The following is an 8,364-nucleotide window of genomic DNA, read 5'->3' as shown; positions in this document are numbered from 1 at the left end:
CCCTCTTCTTTGTGGCAACCCCTGAGATATTGGAAGACTGCTATCATGTCTCCCCTAGTCCTTTTTTCTATTAAACTAGACATACCCAGTTCCTGCAACCGTTCTTCATATGTTTTAGTCTCCAGTCCCCTAATCCTCTTTGTTGCTCTTCTCTGCACTCTTTCTAGAGTCTCCACATCTTTTCTACATCGTGGAGACCAAAACTGAATGCAGTATTCCAAGTGTGGCCTTACCAAGGCATTATAAAGTGGTATTAACACTTCACGTGATCTTGATTCTATCCCTCTGTTGATGCAGCCTAGAACTGTGTTGGCTTTATTGGCAGCTGCTGCAAACTGCTGGCTCATATTTAAATGGTTGTCCACTAGGACTCCAAGATCTCTTTCACAGTTACTACTGTTGAGCAAGGTACCACCTATACTGTACCTGTGCATTCCGTTTTTGTTCACTCACCCTTTGTCCTGGCTTGTGACAGGTAGAGCCTGGCTTCCCAAACATTCGGCCCAGGATGGCAGGTTTCCCAAGTATGCACAGCTTTGATTTATTCCTAAGCACTCATCCAGCCTTCTGTTTTCATCCTTCCATGAGATAAGAAACATTTTTCCTAATGTACATGGTGTTTTTTGTTTCTGTTCTTATTGTTTTGGGATGCCCTAGTAAATTATCTTAAGAAGTCGGAAACTATTTTTCTTGGCTGGAGATCCACAGTATGACAAGGGTCATAACTCAAAAAAAAAAAAAAGCTTGTCCAGGGAAAGTCAGCTATGTTAAAGAGGGAAGCGAACAGGGTAAGAGCAAAACAACAAAAGACAGAATTCAGATTTAACGTATTTTTTGGAGTATAAGATGCACCGGAGTATAAGGCGCACCCAGGTTTTGAAGGGGCAAATTTTAAGAAAGGTTTTTGCACTCTGCAGACCTCCAAAAATGGCCGGTTTTTCACGAAAATGGGCCCATTTTTTAAAGGGCATGAATAGCCTTTAAGAGGCTCGTAGAGTGCTCCTGGCGGCTGGTGGGGGGGGCAAAATTGAGCAAAAAATGGCCCATTATTTGCTCATTTCTGCCCTCCCCAGCCCCCAGGAGCACTCTGAAAGCCTCCATAAGGCTATGCACGGCCATTTTGGTGAAGGGGGCGGGGTTTCAGAAGGCAAAAAAATGCTGTATTCGGTGTATAAGATGCACCCAGATTTTCAGCCTCTTTTTTGAAGGAAAAAGGTGTTTCTTATACTCAAAAAATATGGTATATTTGATGAATTAAATAGAACAAGAACCCAAAATGTCAACCTCAATATAAGCAACATAAATGGATCATAGATGTGAGATGCATCAAGGAAATGGATGTATACTTCATTTCAGAAAATATTTGTATATTTGATTCAGAAGCTGTTTGAACCCAGACAACGATGAGCTGAAATAGAGGCGTATCTTCAGGAGTCAGTCCTTCAAAGTAGTGCAGGCCAGGGGTGGGTTCTGGTAGGCACTACTGCTGGTTCTCTTGTGTGTGTGTGCCATGTGTATACACAGTGTGATTAAAATTGTTATGCGCATGCGCAGAACCCAAAAACAAGATGGCAGCGCCTATGGTGCTGCCCGGAGAACCAGTTTGGGGGTGTGGCAGGCCTGGGTCGCTGCCGGTTCCAGCGACCCAGGCCGCCAAACCACTACCGGTTCAGCCGAACCGGTCCGAACCGTAGAATCCCACCACTGGTCCAGGCAAGAAACCAAACCGTGATATCAACATTACCTTGATTGTAAGATTCCGTTAACAGAATCTGGCAAGCCTGAAAGCACTTCTCCCCTCCCTTGCCTTTACTTACTAGAAAACTAGGGTGGGCCCCTTCTGGGATGATTTCTTTATCCTCATTCCTTCTGTGGGCTGAGACATCTTTTGCTGACATCGCCTCTGCTGCTGTTCCTCCCTCTCTTGTCTCCCATGATTATTCTCATAGAGAATATGTTCCTTTCAGTCAGTGTTGTTTTGGGTTCTTCTCCTTCTCCTCTTCCCTGAGAAAGGTCACCCAGTTGGCTTTACGTCTAAGACTGGATGAGAACTTGTGGTCTCCTATTTACTATCTTGGTGTCAGGGTTCCAACGGATGCTTTAATTAAATCAGGAGCCTCGAGCCAAGCTTCAAAAGAAATCCTGTTATTTATTAGGAGCAACATGTCGGCATGTACCCAAGTGAAGCCAGCTTTTACCCTATGTAATTTACAGCCCAATTATGACCCTGCTTCCCCTTCCCCCCAGGGTGTGTTATAAATCAACTTTCGAGGGCTGTAGAGGTCATTCCCCTCTGGCTGCTGCGGGTAACCTGGGATATATCCTTGAGAAAGATATGCCTGGAATGTGCTTCTGGTTGTGGCTGCCTAGCAGCTTTGTCCGTATTCCATTCCCCTTTCCTATGGCAACTAGAGAGCAGGCCAGGGATGCTTTGTGAGTTCACATTTGGTTCCTTACATGCTACAGCTAACTGGCTCTCAACTACCCTGTTTCCCTGAAAATAAGACCTCCCCGGATAATAAGCCCAATTGGGCTTTTGAGTGCATGCGCTAAAATAAGCCCTCCCCCGAAGATAAGCCTTCCCCGAAAATATTACAAAACAGCAGCAGCCATGAGGTGACCACACTCGCCACCTCCTGCACCTCAAAAATAATAAGACCTCCCTGAAAATAAGGCCAAGCGCTTATTTTGGGGGCCAAAAGAAAATAAGACCCTGTCTTATTTTCGGGGAAACACGGTATTACTCTATTCTGATTAAAGGGAAACCAATGTCGTATAGCAATAGTACTTAGACTTATATACTGCTTCACAGTGTTTTTACAGCCCTCTCTAAGCAGTTTACAGACTCAGCATATTGCCCCCCAACAATCTGGGTCCTCATTTTACCCACCTCAGAAGGCTGAGTCAACCTTCAGCTTGGTAAGATTCGATCTGCCAAACTGATGGCAACCAGCAGTCAGCAGAAGTAGCCTGCAGTACTGCACTTTGACCACTACAGTATAGTGGTTAAGGAGCTGGATCAGGACAGGGAGACACACGTTTTAGTCCTCCTCAATTACAAAATCTCCTGGGGGGACTTTGAGCTAGTTCTCCTCTCTCTCAACCCAAGGGGCAATCTGATGCCATAGTGAAGGTGCTGGACTGGGAGCTTAGATCTCAAGGAAAATACAGTTGTGTATGTGTGCGCATGTGCGTGCGTGCGTCTGTGTGTGTGTGTGTTTGTGTGTGCATACATCTTCAGGTCATTCTTGACTCCTGGCAACTACCTAAACAAATCCCTTCAGATTCACAAGAAGTGATAATATCGCTTTATACGGATACAGATTAACAGAGTTGGAAGGGACCTTGTAGATCATCCAACCCCATGCCCAAGCAGACCCTACCCCATTTTTGACAGATAGCAGATACTGCATTAGTTAGGCCATTCTTGGACCAATGCTTACAGTTCTGGCCAGTACAATATCAGAAAAGTTGCTGAGATCCTAGAAAGTGTACAGAGAAGAGAAACAAAGACAATGAAGAATATGGAAGCCAAATCATATGAGGAACAGTTGAGGGAGCTAGATATGTCTAGCCTATCAAAGAGAAGAATTGGATAGGTGGGTGGGTGGGAAACATGGTAACTATCTTCCAATATCTGAGGAGCTTTCACAGAGGATTGACTGTAAATATTAGTTCCCATCAAGGATCTGTGGGGTTTTGGACTGTAAAAATGATCCACTTCAAGTATAATCAACTGAGGACAACCCATTAACAAGGACTCCATCATAATCCAGCGGAACAGCGAATGGGCCTAAAATCCACAATCGCAAGAAAAGAAGATCTACTTTGAGAAAACAGTGGACAGGTTTCGTTGGTAGAGAAAGTTATGAGTAACAGCAAACCTGTTTTTCACATAGATTTACAAGGATTCACAAAAACATGTCTTTATTTGAGCACAGCAGCATGACACATTTCACAAGAAGCTCATAAAAACACGTGAAACAAGCTCTCCTATGTGGGTGATTCCTTGAGATTTCTTTCTGCCTAGCCACAGAGAGGGGAAAAATAGATTTAATGGCCTCCAAGTTTGTATTAGATCTTCAGTTTCTATTGGGACAAAATGTGTGGCTGGCTAAATATCTTATATCCCCCTTAAACCGAAAATGATGTTCAGAGGTTTCTTTCTGAATTTCTCTACTTCCTTGGCACAGTTTGTCAGCTGTTTTCACTCAGATTTGTCCTACAGGCAAATAATAATCTCACACAAGAGTCTTTGTGTACAATAAGGCCAATTGTATCAGCTTCCTTTTGTGACAGTTATCAAAAATAGCCTGAGCAAGATATCCAAACATGTCTAGCCAGCCTGTTTGCTTCAGACATAACCCCTGGGACATTTTTTGTGGACTGTATTCGCTCTTTAAAAAAAAATAGCCTAAATATCCAAATTGCACTTATTTTCCTTATTCCTAATGTGTTTTTAAGCAGGCAAAGATAAAGGTTCCCCTCGCACATATGTGCTAGTCGTTCCCAACTCTACTTTCAAAGCCGAAGAGCCAGCGCTGTCCGAAGACATCTCCGTGATCATGTGGCCGGCATGACTAAAGGCTGAAGGCGCACGGAACAATGTTACCTTCCCACCAAAGGTGTTTCCTATCTTTGTACTTGCATTTTGTAAGTGCTTTCGAACTGCTAGGTTGGCAGAAGCTGGGACAAGTAACGGGAGCTCACTCGGTTACGCGGCACTAGGGATTCGAACTACCGAACTGCCAAACTTTCTGATCGACAAGCTCAGCATCTTAGCCACCGCATCCTCTTTTTAGACAGAGAGGCCCCCAAAGAAAGGGCACTGTACTTTTGTTCATTTGAAAGCTCAAGTAAGTCAATTGACAGCTGCACAATAGTTGTGAACCCAATTCAACCTCTGGGCCTGGAATGAACACCCGATAGATCAGGACCAAAAAATTCCTTAGGAGACCACAGCAGTTTCTTGAAACTGATTCTGCCCGTGTGGCTACAAGCTAGACAGATTTGTCTCTATTGGTGGAGAGGTGCTATAAGGGTTAAATGCTGGTCTAGGCTGAGAAAATACAAACCAAGCCTTATGAACTGGACAGGTGTAGCCTTGACAAGAGAAGATCGAAGGTATATAATGATCTTCCGTATTCAGATATCAAATGGGTTGTCTTGTAGAGGAGGAATTCGGCTTGTTCTCTGTTACTCCCAAGGGCAGAACTAGGGCAGTTGGAACTACAGAATATACTCATCAGCAGAAGAGAATATTTGTAGCTCAAGGTTAAACTGTAGGGTCCTTGTGGCTCTCTGAGCTTGATTGTTTCTTGAAGATGCTTCACTACCCAAGTAGGTAATATCATCAGTGCCCTAGTTGGGTAATGAAAGATCTGCCAAAAAAAAAAAAAAATTCAGAGATTACCAAGGAGCCCAGAGTATATTCAGTTTAGCTATTAGGAGAAATTTACCAATGGTAAGATTTGTCAACAAGTGGAATAGATTTCGGTATGGCATGGCATGACATGGTAGGGTAGGGTAGGGTAAGGTAGGGTAGGGTATGGCAGGGTAGGGTAGGGTAAAGGTAAGGTATGGCATGGTATGGTATGGTAGATTAAGGTAGGGTAGAGTATGGCAGGGTAGGGTAGATTAAGGTAGGGTAGAGTAGGGTATGGCATGGTATGATATGGTAGGGTAAGGTAGGGTAGGGTATGGCAAGGTAAGGTGGGATAAGGTAGGGTATGGCAGGGTACAGCAGTGTAGGGTAGGGTAGGATAGGGTAGAGTAAGGTAGGGTAGAGTAGGATAAGGTAGGGTATGGCAGGGTATGGCAGTGTAGTTTAGAGTAAGGTAGGGTAGGGTAGAGTAGAGTAGAGTAGAGTAAGGTAGGGTAGGGTAGAGTAGGATAGGGTAGGATAAGGTAGGGTATGGCAGGGTATGGCAGTGTAGGGTAGGGTAGGGTAGGGTAGAGTAGAGTAAGGTAGGGTAGAGTAGGATAGGGTAGGGTATGGCAGGGTATGGCAGTGTAGGGTAGGGTAAGGTAGGGTAGGGTAGGGTAGAGTAGAGTAAGGTAGGGTAGAGTAGGATAGGGTAGGATAAGGTAGGGTATGGCAGGGTATGGCAGGGTAGAGTAGAGTAAGGTAGGGTAGAGTATGATAGGGTAGGGTATGGCAGGGTAGGGTAGGGTAAGGTAGGGTAGGGTAGGGTAGAGTAGAGTAGAGTAGAGTAAGGTAGGGTAGAGTAGGATAAGGTAGGGTATGGCAGGGTATGGCAGTGTAGTGTAGGGTAAGGTAGGGTAGAGTAGGGTAGAGTAGGATAGGGTAGGTTGTGGTTGTGGCTGTGGCTGTGGTCGTGGTTGTGGTATGGTATGTCCCCAACTCTGAAGGTGTTGAAACAGAGACTGAATAATCACCCATCTATCTAAAAGGCTTTAGTAGACCTTGCATCAAGCAGGGGATGGGCATGTTTACCCTTCCAATAAGATCCAATGGGTAAGATAGGACCTCCGTGGCCATATCTCGCTCTATCATTCTGTGACACTACCCTGGAATCAATGAATCAATGACTTGGTCGGTGAGCTGAGGGTACGTCAACAACATTTGGAACATGGCAAGTTCCAGAATAAATACTCATAACCACTTCTTATTGACTTCTCATTCAAGGGATCTTGGTTCAAAGGTCTATGGAGATTCCAAGTTATGGTTGTCCCAAAGGTGCTTTTCAAAAGGCAACTGGACTGTTGAAAAACATCTTTGGGACATCTTGGTTCAAAGAGTTAGAAGAGTTGTATAATGTGATTAAAGAGGTCATTTCATTGTGAATTTAAGACAATTCTCTCTGCAGCAGGATTTCTAGCCAAATGGACTCCTGTAGTATCTCCAAGTGCGTATATTTGCTTTATTATTCTGTGATCACGTGACAGTCTTGTGGAAACATTTTTTTTTAATGAGTTGTGGGATCGTGCTTGAAGGAAACACCCTCTGGGGTTGTCATTCCTGACCTGCAAGTGGCTATCGAAACTTGCTTATCTCACAAGAGCACCTGCAGAACTTAAGTCAGCTGACACTTCAAGACAACGTCCCCACTTGGGCTAAGAGAGAACATGACAATTTGGAAAGGCAAACTGAAATTGTGGCAGAGGGAGACCAAACAACAAACAAACAAGCTGACAAGAGATCCCTTCTTTCTGCCACAATTCCCCCAGCTAGCATACAATGCATTCTCCGTGGGGCTGACCTTGAAGACCACACAGACGCTACCACTCACCCACAATGTGGCAGTGTGAATAACTACGGGCATAGATTGTAACACATCTATGCAAGCTAACGGGCTACCAGTAGCTCTTGGGTGCAGTTTATGGGGCTAGTTTTCATCTTTAAAGACCTATAGGGTATACTGTAGATTAGAACATGGATTGTCTGTCCCGCATTATGCTTACCCTTCCAGTAAGAATCCAGAAATGTGCCTTCCCTATCAATGCACCTGCTTTGACAGCAATATTCCCTCAAAATCTGCAGAGATCCAGGCTTGTCTGCCTTCAAGAACCCTCTGAAGATCTGGCCCTATCCAGGGGTATATGTCCACCATTTGCGGTAACTTATATAAGGTTGCACATTTTGAATCAGTTTTCCTTTCTCCACCAGAATTCTTTCTTCACTTGTTCAACTGTTGAAGTGTTTTGTTATTTTCATCTTTCTTTTCCTTCCTCTCCATTTCCCTTCTCCCTCCCCCTCTCTCCCTCCCTCTCTCTCTCTGTCCCCCTTTCCTTTCCCCCTCTGTCTCTTTTTTCTCTCTTTTCTCACCCTCTCTCCCTCTTCTTTCCCTCATCACATGAAGTATTCATACCACTTTATAATGCCTTGGTAAGGCCACACTTGGAATACTGCATCCAGTTTTGGTCGCCACGATGTAAAAAAGATGTGGAGACTCTGGAGAGAGTGCAGAGAAGAGCAACAAAGATGAATAGGGGACTGGAGACTAAAACATATGAAGAACGGTTGCAGGAACTGGGTATGTCTAGTTTAATGAAAAGAAGGACCAGGGGAGACATGATAGCAGTGTTCCAATATCTCAGGGGTTGCCACAAAGAAGAGCGAGTCAAACTCTACTCCAAGGCACCTGAGAGTAGAACAAGAAGCAATGGGTGGAAACTAATCAAGGAGAGAAGCAACTTAGAACTAAGGAGAAACTTCCTGACAGTTAGAACAATTAATCAGTGGAACAGAAAATGCCTCCAGACATTGTGAATGCTCCAACACTGGATCTGGATCTTTTTAAGATGATATTGGAGATCCATTTGTCTGAAGTGGTGTAGGGTTTCCTCCCTAAGTAGGGGGTTGGACTAGAAGACCTTCAAGGTCCCTTCCAACTCTGTTAT

Source organism: Natrix helvetica, assembly GCF_964273705.1.
Source record: "Natrix helvetica genome assembly, chromosome: 1".
NCBI classification, from domain to species: domain Eukaryota; kingdom Metazoa; phylum Chordata; class Lepidosauria; order Squamata; family Natricidae; genus Natrix; species Natrix helvetica.
This window is presented reverse-complemented; position numbering follows the sequence as displayed.